We start from the raw sequence: 8,925 nt of genomic DNA on the forward strand, positions 1-8,925 counted from the left end.
TAAAGCCTTTATAGATGGTGAAGTATTAAAGCCTTTATAGATGGTGAAGTATTAAAGCCTTAGGTTACCAGCCTTAATAGATGGTGAAGTATTAAAGCCTTTATAGATGGTGAAGTATTAAAGCCTTTATAGATGGTGAAGTATTAAAGCCTTTATAGATGGTGAAGTATTAAAGCCTTAGGCTCCCAGCCTTTATAGATGGTGAAGTATTAAAGCCTTTATAGATGGTGAAGTATTAAAGCCTTTATAGATGGTGAAGTATTAAAGCCTTAGGTTACCAGCCTTAATAGATGGTGAAGTATTAAAGCCTTTATAGATGGTGAAGTATTAAAGCCTCAGGCTCCCAGCCTTTATAGATGGTGAAGTATTAAAGCCTTTATAGATGGTGAAGTATTAAAGCCTTAGGCTCCCAGCCTTTATAGATGGTGAAGTATTAAAGCCTTTATAGATGGTGAAGTATTAAAGCCTTTATAGATGGTGAAGTATTAAAGCCTTTATAGATGGTGATGTATTAAAGCCTTTATAGATGGTGATGTATTAAAGCCTTTATAGATGGTGAAGTATTAAAGCCTTTATAGATGGTGAAGTATTAAAGCCTTTATAGATGGTGATGTATTAAAGCCTTTATAGATGGTGAAGTATTAAAGCCTCAGGCTTCCAGCCTTTATAGATGGTGAAGTATTAAAGCCTTAGGCTCCCAGCCTTTATAGATCGTGAAGTATTAAAGCCTTAGGCTCCCAGCCTTTATAGATGGTGAAGTATTAAAGCCTTTATAGATGGTGAAGTATTAAAGCCTTTATAGATGGTGAAGTATTAAAGCCTTAGGCTCCCAGCCTTTATAGATGGTGAAGTATTAAAGCCTTAGGCTCCCAGCCTTTATAGATGGTGAAGTATTAAAGCCTTTATAGATGGTGAAGTATTAAAGCCTTAGGCTCCCAGCCTTTATAGATGGTGAAGTATTAAAGCCTTTATAGATGGTGAAGTATTAAAGCCTCAGGCTCCCAGCCTTAATAGATGGTGTCTAGTTCCACTATTTACGGAGACATTTCTATTATAGTAGGGGGCCTACTGAAATATGGTTGGTGTCTGCTTGAGGGCATCAGCAATGGACCAATTTCAAAAAGACTGGATTTTTCCTAATCACCAAAACATTTGTCAGCCAGCCATTAAAGTAATGGCTACAAAATGATTAGGTGACGTTGAATTAAATAACTTAAGGTTAGAGAGCGTCACCTTAAGATCACAATGGTCAGGGTTAGTATAATCACCAATGATTATTTTTAAAGATAATTAAACCTAAACAAATGGCAGAGTCCTGGACTTCCTGACGGGCCGCCCCCAGGTGGTGAGGGTAGGTAACAAACAACATCTCCACCCCGCTAATCCTCAACACTGGGGCCCAACAAGGGTGCGTTCTCAGCCCTCTCCTGTACTCCCTGTTCTCCCACGACTGCGTGGCCATGCACGCCTCCAACTCAATCATCAAGTTTGCAGACGATACTACAGTGGTAGGCTTGATTACCAACAACGACGAGACGGCCTACAGGGAGGAGGTGAGGGCCCTCGGAGTGTGGTGTCAGGAAAATAACCTCACACTCAACGTCAACAAAACAAAGGACATGATCGTGGACTTCAGGAAACAGCAGAGGGAGCACCCCCCTATCCACATCGACGGGACAGTAGTGGAGAGGTTAGTAAGTTTTAAGTTCCTCGGCGTACACATCACGGACAAACTGAAATGGTCCACCCACACAGACAGCGTTGTGAAGAAGGCGCAGCAGCGCCTCTTCAACCTCAGGAGGCTGAAGAAATTCGGTTTGTCACCGAAAACACTCAAACTTTTACAGATGTACAATCGAGAGCATCCTGTCAGGCTGTATCACCACCTGGTACGGCAACTGCTCCGCCCACAACCGTAAGGCTCTCCAGAGGGTAGTGAGGTCTGCACAACGCATCACCGGACCGGGGGCAAACTACCTGCCCTCCAGGAAACCTACACCACCCGATGCCACAGGGAGGCCAAGAAGATCATCAAGGACAACAACCACCCGAGCCACTGCCTGTTCACCCTGGATCAGAGAGTCTGTTAAATGACTCCCTACTGTAGTGGCTCTGGATCAGAGAGTCTGCTAACTGACTCCCTACTGTAGTGGCTCTGGATCAGAGAGTATGTTAAATGACTCCCTACTGTAGTGGCTCTGGATCAGAGAGTCTGCTAAATGACTCACTACTGTAGTGGCTCTGGATCAGCGAGTCTGTTAAATGACTCACTACTGTAGTGGCTCTGGATCAGAGAGTCTGCTAAATGACTCCCTACTGTAGTGGCTCTGGATCAGAGAGTATGTTAAATGACTCCCTACTGTAGTGGCTCTGGATCAGAGAGTCTGCTAAATGACTCCCTACTGTAGTGGCTCTGGATCAGAGAGTCTGCTAAATTACTCCCTACTGTAGTGGCTCTGGATCAGAGTCTGTTAAATGACTCCCTACTGTAGTGGCTCTGGATCAGAGAGTCTGCTAAATGACTCCCTACTGTAGTGGCTCTGGATCAGAGAGTATGTTAAATGACTCCCTACTGTAGTGGCTCTGGATCAGAGAGTCTGCTAAATGACTCCCTACTGTAGTGGCTCTGGATCAGAGAGTATGTTAAATGACTCCCTACTGTAGTGGCTCTGGATAAGAGAGTCTGCTAAATGACTCACTACTGTAGTGGCTCTGGATCAGAGATTCTGCTAAATGACTCCCTACTGTAGTGGCTCTGGATAAGAGAGTCTGCTAAATGACTCACTACTGTAGTGGCTCTGGATCAGAGAGTCTGCTAAATGACTCCCTACTGTAGTGGCTCTGGATCAGAGAGTCTGCTAAATGACTCCCTACTGTAGTCTCTCTGGATAAGAGTCTGCTAAATGACTCCCTACTGTAGTGGCTCTGGATCAGAGAGTCTGCTAAATGACTCACATGTAATGTGATCCATAGACTTCCATACAAGACATACAGTGCATTAAGAAAGTATCCCTTGACTTTTCCCCCAGAATGTTACGTTACAGCCTTCTTCTAAAATTGATTTAATAGTTTCCCCCGCCTCATCAATCTACACACAATACCCCATAATGACAAAGTAAAAACAGGTTTTTAGAAATGTTTGCACATTTATTAAAAATACAAAACTGAAATATCACATTGACATAAGTATTCAGACCCTTTACTCAGTACTTTGTTGAAGCACCTTTGGCAGCGATTACAGCATTGAGTCTTCTTGGGTATGACGCTACAAGCTTGGCACACCTGTATTTGGGGAGTTTCTCCTATTCTTCTCTGCAGATCCCCTCAAGCTCTGTCAGGTTGGATGGGGAGCGTCGCTGCACAGCTATTTTCAGGTCTCTCCAGAGATGTTCGATTGGGTTCAAGTCTAGGCTCTGGCTGGGCCAGTCAAGGACATTCAGAGACTTGTCCTGAAGCCACTCCTACGTTGTCTTGGCTGTGTGCTTAGGGTTGTTGTCCTGTTGGAAGGTGAACCTTCGCCCCAGTCTGAGGTCCTGAGCAGGTTTTCATCAAGGATCTGTCTGTACTTTGCTCCGTTCATCTTTCCCTCGATCCTGACTAGTCTCCTAGTCCCTGCCGCTGAAAAACATACCCACAGCATGATGCTGCCACAACCATGCTTCACTGTAGGGACGGTGCCAGGTTTCCTCCAGACGTGACGCTTTGCATTCAGGCCAAAGAGTTCAATCTTGGTTTCATCAGACCAGAGAATCTTGTTTCTCATGGTCTGAGTCCTTTAGGTCCCTTTTGGCAAACTTTTACTGAGGAGTGGCTTCTGTCTGGCCACTCTACCATAAAGGCCTGATCCTTGGAGTACTGCAGAGATGGTTGTCCTTCTGGAAGGTACTCCCATGTCCACAGAATGACCATCGGGTTCTTGGTCACCTCCTTGACCAAGGCCCTTCTCCCCCGATGGCTGGGCAGACAGCTCTAGAAAGAGTCTTGGTGGCTCCAAACTTCTTCCATTTAAGAATGATGGAGGCCACTGTGTTCTTGGGGACCTTCAATGCTGCAGAATTTTTTTGGTACCCTTCCCCAGATCTGTGCCTCGATACTATCCTGTCTTGGAGCTCTACGGACAATTTCTTTGATCTCACAGCTTGGTGTTTTCTCTGACATGCACTGTCAACCGTGGGACCTTATATAGACAGGTGTGTGCCTTTCCAAATCATGTCCAATCAATTGAATTTACCACAGGTGGACACCAATCAAGCTGTAGAAACATCTCAAGGATGATCAATGGAAACAGGATGCACCTGAGCTCAATTTCAGGTCTCATAGCAAAGTCTGAGTACTTATGTAAATTAGGTATTTCAGTTTCATACTTTTAATAAATTAGCAAACATTTCTAAAAACCTGTTTTCGCTTTGTCACTATGGGGTGTTGTGTGTAGATTGATGATCATTTTTAGACACTGCTCAAAAAAATTAAGGGAACACTAAAATAACACATCCTAGATCTGAATGAAATATTCTTATTAAATACTTTTTTCTTTACATAGTTGAATGTGCTGACAACAAAATCATACAAAAATGATCAATGGAAATAAAGTGTATCAACCCATGGAGGTCTGGATTTGGAGTCACACTCAAAATTAAAGTGGAAAACCACACTACAGGCTGATCCAACTTTGATGTAATGTCCTTAAAACAAGTCAAAATGAGGCTCAGTAGTGTGTGTGGCCTCCACGTGCCTGTATGACCTCCCTACAACGCCTGGGCATGCTCCTGAGGAGGTGGCGGATGGTCTCCTGAGGGATCTCCTCCCAGACCTGGACTAAAGAATCTGTCAACTCCTGGACAGTCTGTGGTGCAACGTGGCGTTGGTGGATGGAGCGAGACATGATGTCCCAGATGTGCTCAATTGGATTCAGGTCTGGGGAACGGGCGGGCCAGTCCATAGCATCAATGCCTTCCTCTTGCAGGAACTGCTGACACACTCCAGCCACATGAGGTCTAGCATTGTCTTGCATTAGGAGGAACCCAGGGCCAACCGCACCAGCATATGGTCTCATAAGGGGTCTGAGGATCTCATCTCGGTACCTAATGGCAGTCAGGCTACCTCTGGCGAGCACACACCAGCATTCAAAAGTGACCAAAACATCAGCCAGAAAGCATAGGAACTGAGAAGTGGTCTGTGGTCACCACCTGCAGAACCACTCCTTTATTGGGGGTGTCTTGCTAATTGCCTATAATTTCCACCTGTTGTCTATTCCATTTGCACAACAGCATGTGAAATTTATTGTCAATCAGTGTTGCTTCCTAAGTGGACAGCTTGATTTCACAGAAGTGTGATTGACTTGGAGTTACATTGTGTTGTTTAAGTGTTCCCTTTATTTTTTTGAGCAGTGTATATTTAATCAATTTTAGAATAAGTCTGTAACGTAACAAAAAGCGGAAAAGGGGGAAGGGGTCTGAATACTCCCTGAATGATCTGTATAAAGGTGTGAAAGTGAAGACAGATGTTGGATTTGTTAACCTGCTGACTGAATGGATAGAACACACTGCATCTGAAACAACATATTCAATATGGCTGCCTTTACACAGCCAGCTCAATTCTAATATTCTTCCCACTAATTGCGTCTTTTGATCAACTAGATTAGCTTTTTTGTCAAAAATTGGGGAACAGATCAGAATTCAGCTGCCTGTGTAAATGCAGCTAAATATTGCACTACTTTTGACCAGGGTGCTGGGGGCTAGTGCACTACTTTTGACCAGGGTGCTGGGGGCTAGTGCACTACTTTTGACCAGGGTGCTGGGGGTTAGTGCACTACTTTTGACCAGGCTGCTGGGGGCTAGTGCACTACTTTTGACCAGGCTGCTGGGGGCTAGTGCACTACTTTTGACCAGGGTGCTGGGGGCTAGTGCACTACTTTTGACCAGGATGCTGGGGGCTAGTGCACTACTTTTGACCAGGGTGCTGGGGGCTAGTGCACTACTTTTGACCAGGCTGCTGGGGGCTAGTGCACTACTTTTGACCAGGCTGCTGGGGGCTAGTGCACTACTTTTGACCAGGGTGCTGGGGGCTAGTGCACTACTTTTGACCAGGATGCTGGGGGTTAGTGCACTACTTTTGACCAGGCTGCTGGGGGCTAGTGCACTACTTTTGACCAGGATGCTGGGGGATAGTGCACTACTTTTGACCAGGGTGCTGGGGGCTAGTGCACTACTTTTGACCAGGCTGCTGGGGGCTAGTGCACTACTTTTGACCAGGCTGCTGGGGGCTAGTGCACTACTTTTGACCAGGGTGCTGGGGGCTAGTGCACTACTTTTGACCAGGGTGCTGGGGGCTAGTGCACTACTTTTGACCAGGGTGCTGGGGGCTAGTGCACTACTTTTGACCAGGATGCTGGGGGCTAGTGCACTACTTTTGACCAGGATGCTGGGGGCTAGTGCACTACTTTTGACCAGGGTCCTGGGGTCTAGTGCACTACTTTTGACCAGGGTGCTGGGGGCTAGTGCACTACTTTTGACCAGGATGCTGGGGGCTAGTGCACTACTTTTGACCAGGGTGCTGGGGGCTAGTGCACTACTTTTGACCAGGGTGCTGGGGGCTAGTGCACTACTTTTAACCAGGGTGCTGGGGGCTAGTGCACTACTTTTGACCAGGGTGCTGGGGGCTAGTGCACTACTTTTGACCAGGGTCCTGGGGGCTAGTGCACTACTTTTGACCAGGCTGCTGGGGGCTAGTGCACTACTTTTGACCAGGGTGCTGGGGGCTAGTGCACTACTTTTGACCAGGCTGCTGGGGGCTAGTGCACTACTTTTGACCAGGATGCTGGGGGCTAGTGCACTACTTTTGACCAGGGTGCTGGGGGCTAGTGCACTACTTTTGACCAGGCTGCTGGGGGCTAGTGCACTACTTTTGACCAGGGTGCTGGGGGCTAGTGCACTACTTTTGACCAGGATGCTGGGGGCTAGTGCACTACTTTTGACCAGGATGCTGGGGGCTAGTGCACTACTTTTGACCAGGGTCCTGGGGTCTAGTGCACTACTTTTGACCAGGGTGCTGGGGGCTAGTGCACTACTTTTGACCAGGGTGCTGGGGACTAGTGCACTATATTATCACAGGATGCCAGTTCAGACAGACACAGTTTAAATCACAACAGCTTTTTATCTGAAACGACACACTATAACATGGTTCCACTAGGCAGTCAGCATCACATCCTGTCACTGGCCAGACTGACCATTAGTGACATCACATCCTGTCACTGGCCAGACTGACCATTAGTGACATCACATCCTGTCACTGGTCAGACTGACCATTAGTGACATTACATCCTGTCACTGGCCAGACTGACATCACATCCTGTCACTGGCCAGACTGACCATTAGTGACATCACATCCTGTCACTGGCCAGACTGACCATTAGTGACATCACATCCTGTCACTGGTCAGACTGACCATTAGTGACATCACATCCTGTCACTGGTCAGACTGACCATTAGTGACATTACATCCTGTCACTGGCCAGACTGACCATTAGTGACATCACATCCTGTCACTAGAAAGCAGTACAGAATCAATCACCAGCTCAATATCAGCCGTCTCTTCGTAATTGCAACACGTATCAGCAAACACCACACATTTTCAAAGTCTGAAGGATTATTTCATTTTGGTTCTTTTACTTTGTTAAAATATCCTACATACACAGCACCTTTTCTTAAGTCCCTGAGGACCAAAGGCAGGGGACATTGTTAAGAGGCTGCAACAGTCAGTGATGTCTTCTCTACCCCGGCACACACACGGACGTCATTACAAGGGTACTCTGCTGCATGTTGCCATGCTAAATAAATACATTAGAACAGCTCATAAATGTCACGTTTCCTTATTAAGTGTCCTAGCTTTGGCCCAATAGGGCTACCACATAGGTCTCTGTCCAAAACTAGAGCACTACATTGGAATAGGGTTCCACTAGAGGTGTCCTAGAGCTGCTCCAGGCCTGGAGAGACGATGACTCTACTAGAGGTGTCCTAGAGCGGCTCCAGGCCTGGAAAGAGACGATGACTCTACTAGAGGTGTCCTAGAGCTGCTCCAGGCCTGGAGAGACTGATGACTCCACTAGAGGTGTCCTAGAGCTGCTCCAGGCCTGGAGAGACGATGACTCCACTAGAGGTGTCCTAGTGCTGATGACTCCACTAGAGGTGTCCTAGTGCTGATGACTCCACTAGAGGTGTCCTAGAGCTGATGACTCCACTAGAGGTGTCCTAGAGCTGATGACTCCACTAGAGGTGTCCTAGTGCTGATGACTCCACTAGAGGTGTCCTAGAGCTGATGACTCCACTAGAGGTGTCCTAGAGCTGATGACTCCACTAGAGGTGTCCTAGTGCTGATGACGCCACTAGAGGTGTCCTAGAGCTGATGACTCCACTAGAGGTGTCCTAGTGCTGATGACTCCACTAGAGGTGTCCTAGTGCTGATGACTCCACTAGAGGTGTCCTAGAGCTGCTCCAGGCCTGGAGAGGCGATGACTCTACTAGAGGTGTCCTAGAGCTGATGACTCCACTAGAGGTGTCCTGGAGAGACTGATGACTCCACTAGAGGTGTCCTAGAGCTGATGACGCCACTAGAGGTGTCCTAGAGCTGATGACTCCACTAGAGGTGTCCTAGAGCTGATGACTCCACTAGAGGTGTCCCTAGAGCTGATGACTCCACTAGAGGTGTCCCTAGAGCTGATGACTCCACTAGAGGTGTCCTAGAGCTGCTGCCAGCCACTAGAGGTGTCCTAGAGCTGATGACTCCACTAGAGGTGTCCTAGTGCTGATGACTCCACTAGAGGTGTCCTAGAGCTGATGACTCCACTAGAGGTGTCCTAGTGCTGATGACGCCACTAGAGGTGTCCTAGAGCTGATGACTCCACTAGAGGTGTCCTAGTGCTGATGACTC

At 47.1% G+C, this 8,925-nt stretch overlaps 1 long non-coding RNA gene across 1 annotated transcript; it reads left to right on the forward strand.

Moving 5' to 3' along the window:
* The first annotated feature begins 7,580 nt into the window (after window positions 1-7,580).
* LOC139550042 (uncharacterized) lies at window positions 7,581-8,548 on the forward strand. The gene is made up of 3 exons (XR_011669961.1): window positions 7,581-8,007; window positions 8,058-8,154; window positions 8,474-8,548. It is a non-coding gene; the product is annotated as an uncharacterized lncRNA (long non-coding RNA).
* Window positions 8,549-8,925: the final 377 nt, after the last annotated feature.

The sequence above is a fragment of the Salvelinus alpinus genome, chromosome 23 (assembly GCF_045679555.1).
Source record: "Salvelinus alpinus chromosome 23, SLU_Salpinus.1, whole genome shotgun sequence".
NCBI lineage: Eukaryota > Metazoa > Chordata > Actinopteri > Salmoniformes > Salmonidae > Salvelinus > Salvelinus alpinus.